Source organism: Arachis ipaensis, chromosome B07 (assembly GCF_000816755.2).
Source record: "Arachis ipaensis cultivar K30076 chromosome B07, Araip1.1, whole genome shotgun sequence".
In the NCBI taxonomy this organism is placed as follows: Eukaryota; Viridiplantae; Streptophyta; class Magnoliopsida; order Fabales; family Fabaceae; genus Arachis; species Arachis ipaensis.
The window spans coordinates 39,756,566-39,766,519 of record NC_029791.2 but is presented as its reverse complement, the minus strand read 5'-3'; positions in this window follow the sequence as shown (position 1 = coordinate 39,766,519).

Sequence of the window (9,954 nt, the reverse complement as noted above, 5' to 3'; positions counted from 1 at the left end):
TTTCACAAGAGGATAGGATGCAGCCATTGACCACGGTGATGCCTCCAGATGATTAGCCATGCAGTGACAGCGCATCGGACCATTTTCACAGAGAGGATGAGATGTAGCCATTGATGACAGTGATGCCCTTACATAAAGTTTGCCATGGAAAGGAGTAGGACTGATTGGATGAAGACAGCAGGAAAGCAGAAGTTCAGAAGAACGAAAGCATCTCTATACGCTTATCTGAAATTCTCACTAATGAATTACATAAGTATTTCTATCTTTATTTTCTATTTATTTATTATTATTATTCAAAAAACTCCATAACCATTTGATATCCGCCTGACTGAGATTTACAAGGTGACCATAGCTTGCTTCATACCGACAATCTCTATGGGATCGACCCTTACTCACGTAAGGTTTTATTACTTGGACGACCCAGTGCACTTGCTGGTTAGTTGTGCGAAGTTGTGAAGTTATGTTTGGACCATGGTATTGTGCACCAGTTTGTTGGCGCCATTGCCAGGAAGAGAATGAACAACAAATTTTACAACCTCAGAGTAACAATTTCGCATACCACTAAGCCAAACTGTCAGGCTACATAATGGGGAGAATAAATGATTAACTTCTTTTTAAGAGCCTATGATGATTCATGAGGTAGGCCAAAAGGAAGGATTTGAGGAGTTAAGATTCTAGCCCACATATCATCGACTATTACTTGATTCTCTGGCTGAGAGCTAGTAAGAGAGTTAAGGGATGAAACAGAACTGGGTCAAAATGAGAATGGGTTTGGGAAATAAGAAATATTGTGGTCTTCTTTGATGTTGAACAAAATCCTAACAAACTGTCGAAAGGCACCAATGGGAGACATGGTCTTTGGTCTCATCCAAGAAAGTTGGAGAAGACGAAGACCATCGATTGGAGTGTTAGGAACTTTAGAATCAGAAGCCATGAGTCGAGGTTCAAGAACAGCTTTGAGCCAAAAATTTACAATCCAGAGGGGATCAAAAGAGTTGATTGAAGGATCTCCATGTCGAATTTCACCAACAATCAAGAAAACTGTTTCATAAAGCTGACTCAGAATCAAAGCAGGAAGGTCAACGAGTTTTTTGTGATGAAGCATAACGGCCAGGGGGCAAAAAGTTCTTTTGAATTTGGACTGATTTCAAACAGAAGACATAGGAGTTGAGCCAAAGTAAGAGGAAAGCTACATGCTCATTATCAGAAACAGGGTTGCCATTGGAACCTATGTGGTTTTGAATGAAACTTGATATGTAGTTCGAGTAGAAACTAATGGCAAAATCATCCTCAGGGTAAGCGGTCGACCATGATATGAATTCACCATCAAGTGGTAAGCCGGTCAGGGTTGAAATGTCCATCAGAGTTAGACTCATCATTCCATAAGAAAATTGAAAGTTATTAATGGCAGGGCACCAAAAACACAAACTATCCCATAATAAAGGAGTAATGTAAGAAAGATCGAAGGTAGCTAATTCTTAGGCATGCACAATATTCAAAGATTCCCAAATCAGTTTATACACAGGTGTAAGTCAAGACATTCAGGTCGAAAAAAAGGGACTAAAATCCCTAGGAGGAGCAGTTCTAAAGACTCGACTAGTAAAGTATGAAACCTTGACATTCTTGTAGAAAATCAATGATAAATGCTCTGGGGTGATGAAAAGAAGGGAGAAAAAGAATCAACTTGTTCTTGGGTTGCCAAAGGGTCTAAGAAAGAATGCAATACTCCATTAACTGAAAATGACAGGAATACCTAGCGATGCCAAAGATCAGAGGTCTCTACATTTGGGTTTGGGGATCTTAAGGCTCCATCTTAAAGGGGAATGTGTTTATCACCTTCTTCACGAGAATGAGAAGCAGTAACCATGGTTGCGAAAGAAGAGGAAGCGGCAGTAAAAGCCGGCGTAGAGCTTGAGTGAGGCATGGACTAGGAACCCATGGAAGATGCGTCGTTCAGAGAGAAAAGAGATTAGGATTTTCGAAGGATAAGGTTTTCAAAAATTGGGGATGATTTGATTGCAAAAGTAATGATGGAGTGAGGAGTACTCTATTCAAGAAACGGCTCCTTAAAGCTCAAGGAACGTTATGTATTTTGAGAAAAGCGCGCGTAATTATGATGCGTAACTGTCCTTCCAAATTTTAAAAATTTGAAAAGGTTGCACGTGTCCGACACGAGGAATATTAAAATTTGTATTTTTGAACAAATAACAAGTTTTAAAAGGCCAATTTATTGGTACAAAAATGAATTTTTTCGACAAGAAGGCTTTTTGACTGCCAATGATTTCGACTACAGAAGCAGAAATGGCCAAGATAAAGTCGAAGAAAGATGGTATGAAGAAGGTCGAACTCGAAAGGTAGTTAGTGCCTGTTCTTGAGTATCAAGGCTTACTGCTCGACCTTCAAGTTAAGTGGAGTACATGGGTGCGAGATTTGAGGAGCAAGTTGAAAAAAACGAGAGACTTGAAGACCAAGGAAGATGTGGGTGACAAAACTTGGGGTAAAAATTCTTCATGGTCAAGGCAAGGTCATGGCTGAGAAAAAGAGAAGTAAGATAGTGGACAATATGTTCCATGACAAGACCATCTCCATGGCCTATAAATAGTAGAAACTCAGAAGAGTTTTAGAACTTCAATCAACAACACTAGATTATCCCCAAATCTATAAAAACTTCTCAGTCTCAGTGACGCAAAAGAAGAACATTGAATACAAGTACATGTGAGTGTTAGAAGTCAACTACTTTATTTTAATTTGTTCGTGTTTGATTTATTTCTCCTTTCAGTTCTTTTCATTTTGTCGTTATTCTATTTCCTTTACAATTTAATTTTATGTTCATTGATTTAAAACTTTTCTCTGTTCATTTATTTATTTATTTATTCATTTATTTATTTATTTATTTTATCTTGTTCAATATAAAGTTGTCACTAGTAATTTCGACGCAAGTCATTTCAATACCATTGTTAAATAATTTCGAGTCAAATTTACTCTTTTTTAAAGGAATTGTATCTATTATCTGAATTAAGATTGTGATATATGCTCGATTCGACATTCTTGTTGAACAATACAAAAAATCGAGTAAAACAACACTAAAATTAGATTAATATATGGGGAAGTTGAAGGAAAAAAAAAAAAAAAACAAATGAATTGAAAAATGGAAAGGAAATCTTAGACGACCCGACCACAAAATCTCCGGCAAGTGAGCACCAGCAGACTTTACTTGGAAAAAGTCGCACACGCGGATTCAGAAAAACCTTTTTAATTAGTGCGCAGTCTTGTGTAATCCTTCATTAAACAATTGTTGTATCTGTATGTTTCCTCGGGTAATAAATTAAACTTGGTTAGTGCTCAAAATAAATATAATCGTGAACAATTTCAAATAATTAACTTGGTTTCCGTAATGCTACCAAAAAAAATTTGGTTTCTGAAATATTAAACTAGTCATTTCTATTATTAAAAGATACAACTAAAAATTTTGTTAGTTGTGTTTTCTTAGGTCAAACTATTAAAATAGACAAATAAAAATCTCTAAAATATACTAACAGTAAATTCATGGATATTTAAAAATCAAACAGAAATAATAAAAAATAATATTTTATTTTTAAGTGATAAATTACTTTTGTATATATTTAATAAATAATTAATATATTTGATATTATTTTTTGTAGAATTATTTGCATAACTATTTTAAAAAGTGTATATAAAAAACTAGAGAAAAACTCAATCTTATACTTTTCAGTTTTCAAAATATTTTAGTCATTCACAAAACAAAACAATACAAAAATACTAAATTTTAAGATAAAAAAATCCCATTTTTTCGTAATGTAAAAAACTGTTTCAAACTCTAATATCTAAATTTTTTATTTTAATGTATGTGTGTGTATATTTTTGGTGACTGTATGTGTGTATATATATCTATGGTTTTCTTTGTCACAATTTTAAATCTTCTAAAAATTTATGTCGCTTGTAATTTTTGTGACTTTTTTTAGTAGTTTATCTTTTTTATTTTTTTTTCGATGTTTTTTTTTCAAATTTTCTACCGAACAAGGGAGAAAAGCATCCCAACAATTTACATCAAGCAAAAGATTGTCATTGCGCGATTAATAGAAATTAATTTTAAAATGAATAAAAAAGTGATATAATCCATCTTTATCGAATCATGGTGTGTGATATAAAAATGTAGAGTTGTTCTATGATACCTTGGCATCTTAAGTTATTTTATATATCTTTTAGTTTTTTATTATTTAAATTAAAGTTTTTCTATATTTTTATGTTTTAAATGAAGTTTTTATAACTAATCATAAATTTGGAGTTGTTTTAGAATTATTGTAGATTCACATTATATTTTTAGAAAAATTTACAACTAAAGAGTAATTTGTAAATACTGTCAATCCTGACATCTTGATACTAAAGTGATCATAACTTGACCAATAGAGGTATAAATAAAGCAGTTTCAGTGGCGTTAGAAAGTTAACATCCAGAGTTTCAGAATGATATACATATGTCTATAATGAACGTTTAGTATGAGCCGCGCCTAGTGTCCAACCACCAACGCCCTTCACCGGTGCCCAGTGCTCAAACACCAAAGCCCAGCGCCCCGATTCTGTGCCCAACATTCAAAACTCTAAGTCCATTGCCAAGTTCATTCCTCTTTCTAGGAAGTTCTAAAATTCAACCGAAAGATTCAAGATTTAAATGATTAATTATCATTAACTTTTTCTAGAAAGATAAGATTTAGTTTTAGTTTAGTCAGGATTTGAATTATTGTCATTAGTTATTATCTTATTCTTCTTAAATATGATAAGATTTAGTTTTTTAATTTGGATTTTAGGTAGAAGTAGAATATAAATAAGTGAACTTACATTCACAGATCGGGAGGATCTTTGGATCCTAATCCAAGATGCCACACCTTCATTTTCTTCTTTTGCTTTATTTTTAATTCACTATGAGTAACTAATTCCTCCTCTCTTAAAGGTTAGGAGCTCTATTTAATTTTTATGGATTAATAATGCAAGTATTTTGAAGGATTACCATGTGTTCATAACACGCAGCGGAAGAAAAGAAAGTAATCCTAAAGATCTATTTTGTGCTTAAACTTTATTCCAATAATTTAATATATAATATAGATCAGATCTAAATACCTGTGTACGCTAGTAAAAACCACTTTCTCCTTCGATGTTACGAAGGCGTTATGCGTATCCACACCGAGACCAACATTTGCTGTCAACTCCTTGACCAATGGACATCTGATCTAAATTGAGAAACCTCTTGCAACTCTTTGCACGTCATAAAATTCTTCTCCAAGAATTAGACTCACATACATTTATGTGCATAGAGGTAAAGGAATAACAACCCTTGTTATTCTCTTTGTCTTTCTCATGATTCCTCTACTCTTGGCATACATATATATAGTATGAGATTTGTTATTGATTTTAAATTTGAATCTCAATTCAAATTTAAATCATATCTTGAAATTCTAAATCTGATTTCTTTAAATTTATGAATCATATCATAATAACCCAATTTGAAAACAGAATCAGTTAGGATCTCATCCAAATTTAGAAATAGATCTCAATATTATGATCACTATCACAATGATAAATCTCTAAATTTAATCAAGGACCTTATTATAGTAACATTTTAATATAATAACAACAATAAATTATTTGACACATGATTGATTGAATTGTGGTCATACTTCTTATTCCCAACAATCTCCCACTTGCACGAGAGCCAATCATGATAGATTGGATCTTGGGCATACTATTATCACAATAATCTCCCACTTGCACTAGAGCCAATCAATCATGTGTATAATTTTTCAATGTACATTTGTGTTTATCAAAACTCTTTTGACCTTAAACACATTTGCTCTTGAGCATGTTTGCTTGACCTTTTGTAAAATACACCTAGTGCATAATAAATATCACGTTTTCTCAAAACATGAAATCTCCCACTACAATAGTGTATAATTTTATTTTAAGGACAATCCTTATTGAACATGATTATAAAAAATCTAAGTAACCATTAGATCTATCTTTATAGAATTGTATCATTATACAAATAGGCTACTTTTTCGAAAAGTTAGTTTGACGATCAAACTTTTTATACTTTCAAGAGAAAGTATATCCTCTATTGAGTGGTATACAATTCTAATAAAAGTAATTGTACTCCCACTCCTTTTTTAAGATGGAATCCCTTTTCTAAAAAGGGGTTTAACCTCTTATCATAGACACTTTGTCATAAGAAGAGTGATAAAAATAATCTTATTATTTCTTTAGGATAACCAATAAATCTCATTTATTGGACCTAATATCAATTTTATTGTTGTGCAATCTCTTAATACATATAAGACATCTCCAAACTCTAATGTTCTTGAGTTTCAGCTTATGCCTTTTCCATATCTCATATGGATAAAAAAATTGATTTGGTAAAAATTTGTTAATTTAGCAATATTTCTAAAACATAGTTTAAATATTTAACAAATAGTGATATTCAACTAAATCAAATTTCATGTTTCTTAAACATGATGGAGTACACAGAGTACTAGTATTTATGCATGAAGAGAATCTCATTCTCTATTAAATAGAATATCAATTAGATATTAGAGATTTTACTTTAAACTCTTATAATAAAAATACTCAATATTTTTATTATTGGCCAAACCAACCCTTAAGAGCAATTTTGATTCGTATCCTCAATACTCATGTTGAATTTTTTAAAAAAGATCATAAACCTTAATCATATTAAGAAAAATTTTGTTTGTAACAAAATAAATCTCCAAAATTGCTTGCAAGAATAATTCTCGTTAAAATTATTTGCCTAATGGCATTCCAACTTCTAAAGTTGTTTAATTCAAAATATATTGCCCAATACTCCCACTAGTTTAAATAAAATCTTTGATAGTCATACTATCTTACTTTGGACATCATACATCTTCTCAAGATGTTTAGTAATAAATAGTGGGTATATGCTTTTGAAATTAGAATTCATGGTTGTCAAAACAACCCATATTATAGTAAAATAATATTTTAGATACTTCACAAGTACTGACTATTCCATCACTAATTTTATTGGACAATATTATTTCAATAGAATTATCATGTCCATGATAACCCTTTCATACATAAGAACAATTCTCAATGTATAGCCAATTTATTACTTTCAAATATGTCATACGAAAGATGGACATATTTAAAAATTTAAAATATGAAAGTAAATAAGAAATCTATATTTCTGACAAAATTATTTAGAATCGTGAATGAGTACCTTGGTTGTCAAGTTGTTACTCATACCTATTCTAAATAAATATGATTAAATTGTATCACATACAATTATAATCCCAAATAATTATCTGGTTGTCAGATAATTATTTAACTGAATTATATTTTATACCCATAAGTTGTCTAGGTTCAAGTATAAAATTAATTCTCCTTATACATCATCATATGCATAAATAAATTCTATCCTTGAGTACAAGTGTCCTGGTTGTCAGGTTGCTCCTTGTAAACAAGAGATGAATTTATTTGTTTGGCAATCTCCTAACTTTTAAGATTTATCTCAATTGTTAGAGAATTTCTATCAGTATTCTTGGATTAAATTTTTATACTCCCAAGTTGTCTAGGAAAAAATATAAAATTTAATCTTTAATACATCAAATGTATACACTGATTATTATCTTGAAATAAAACTCCTGGTTGTCAGGCCGCTCTTTATAATCAAGAACATTAGAAAAACTAATTTCTAAAATTATAGTGTTCAAAACACATTAATCAAATCAAAATTTGATTTTTCATATACTAACATTTAGCCTTAAAAAATTATCAAATCAAATTTGACATTTATATATACACTTATATATATAAGAAACAAACAAAAGATATTTTGCATCTTATTCTTTTTATTGTAATCAAAATCACAATAAAATTCAATATATAAATAAAATCAAACAAAATATTTAGATTAAATTATAAAAGATTTATCTCTCAATATTATGATCACTATCACAATGATAAATCTCTAAATTTAATCAAGGACCTTATTATATTAACATTTTAATATAATAACAACAATAAATTATTTGACACATGATTGATTGAATTGTGGTCATACTTCTTATTCCCAACATGTTTTCTTTGTTTTGATTCATAGTTCTTTACTTTTTTAAGATTGAGTTTCGTTCTTCATTATTAATGGTTAGAAGTATTGGAAAATATTTGAATTCTGTCTTTAATTTTGTTATTACTTTGGAAAAATTAATTTCGGAATTAGTTTGAAATTTATCTCATAATCTTCAATTATTTAGAACTAGTCTTAAATACGTGACATATAATTTAGCTAGGGATAGTTTTTGAATATTGTGTGGCTTTAAATCGAAACCGTTCTTAATCTCTCTTCTTAATTAGTTGGCCAAAGGAATTAGAGATTAATTAGGATTAGAGAAATTAGATTGCCAAAAAATTGGAATTTAATTATAAATAATTTGTTGTGAAAAGATTTTTGTATGAGTCAAAGTAAGAAAACACAAGTATTACTTTTTCTAAGAATTAAACATCTCCGAAACCTTTAACAATACACTTCCTATCCTTGATTACTTCTCTAAAAATTCTAAGTCTTCTCTGATTACTTTGAGATCTACAATTCTCTTGCCAAGGTTTGATTGATATAATTAGGGATTCAACTAGACATTACTTGCCTCAATCCCTCAAACCTCATGAGAACGATATTCACTCATCATGGTGTTACTTGATGTGATTTAGTGTATTTATCAATTTATGAGCATACCAATTTTGGCTCATCATTCTCTCACAGATCTGCAAAATGCAGGTTAAGATTTATTGATAGAACAAGACAAAAAAAGGGCATGCAAAACGTAGATTGTATTTTGTAGTGGAGGGATCAACATGCATTGAAGAGAGATGTAACGTGTCACCGTGGAGGAGACAAGCTCTGTTGCTTTGATCGCTTGTTGCATTGGAGCCACTAAAACGCAGCTTGTGTTTTGCAGTTTGCAGATAAAATGAAACTTGTCTTTTGTAAGATTGCGTTTGTTTATAGGCACGGGCAGGGACAAATCTAGAAATATTATCATGGGGCCAATAACATATAATATTAAAAAATTATGTAAAAAATTATATAATATAAGATGTATTACAAAAATTTACTGATAGAGAATATATTTTAAAGTACAAAAAATATGTGTGTACTTTCTACTAACGAAGTGGTCGATTCTCATAAAATTCATCGATAATAGAATCCGTGTCTAATTTTTTAGCAATTTTCTTTTCAATATAATTAAAAGACAATTAGCAAGAAATTTATCTTTCATTTTGTTTTTGAGTTATTCTTCACAATATTCATAGCTGAAAAAGATCTCTTAGTTATAGCAGTTGAAACAGAGAGAATTAATACCAAATGAATTAAGAAGGACGGTCACAAGAAGAAAAAGAATCCATTTTATGAGATTTGAAAATTTTTATTTAACTAAAAAATATTAGTAAAAATATAATATCTTTTTCAGATTTTTTTAATATTGTTACTTATTTTTTAGATATTAAAAATTATTAATATTTAAATTAGACTGAACTTTTATTTATATTAGACTAAATACTAAATATTTTTTTTTTAAAATTAAATCATACATAATAACTTATTACTATTAATCTTTTTTTAAAAAAAGTTGGGGGACGAGACCTCCACTCGTCCCCCTATGTTCGTCCTTGGGCACGAGATATTGAAACAGGAATATAGAAACGCAAAATCATGTTTAAAAGATGAGACATGAAAAGAGACATTGTGTTCAGAAATACTATATTAGTGTATTTTGTGTCTATTCTAACAAGAATGACACAGAAATACAAATAAGAGACACAATTTATTTTTTTTATTTTTTTATTATTCTTATTAATTTTTTATAATTATATTTTTTTAAATTTTTTAAATAAAAAATTAAGAATAAAT